A 338-nucleotide genomic window follows, 5' to 3' on the forward strand; every position below is an offset into this window, starting at 1 on the left:
CCTGTGGATGCATTGCACAAAGAGAGAAGGTTGCCTTTAAAATCAGCATTTACTGTCATCACAGCTGGCAAGAACCCCAAGTTTTGGGTGCTCTAAATGCTAGGGAGGCACCAGGAGAATCGGTCAGGTGCAAAGAGCAGCAGGAGAGAAACCAGAGCCCAGCCAGGGAAGGGTGGGAGAGCCAGGAGGAGCGGGCGAGGATTTTTGTTCTGAATAGCAGAAGATGTTTTTGAAGTCGCTGGTTTAGACCAGACATGGACCAGCTGAAGTCTTCCTTGGTGCATGTGTCCCCCCCAGCCAGGCTGGGGACCTCCAAGGACCTCCGGGCCAGCACACAG

The sequence above is a fragment of the Mesitornis unicolor genome, unplaced genomic scaffold, assembly GCF_000695765.1.
Source record: "Mesitornis unicolor isolate BGI_N332 unplaced genomic scaffold, ASM69576v1 scaffold16168, whole genome shotgun sequence".
NCBI lineage: Eukaryota > Metazoa > Chordata > Aves > Mesitornithiformes > Mesitornithidae > Mesitornis > Mesitornis unicolor.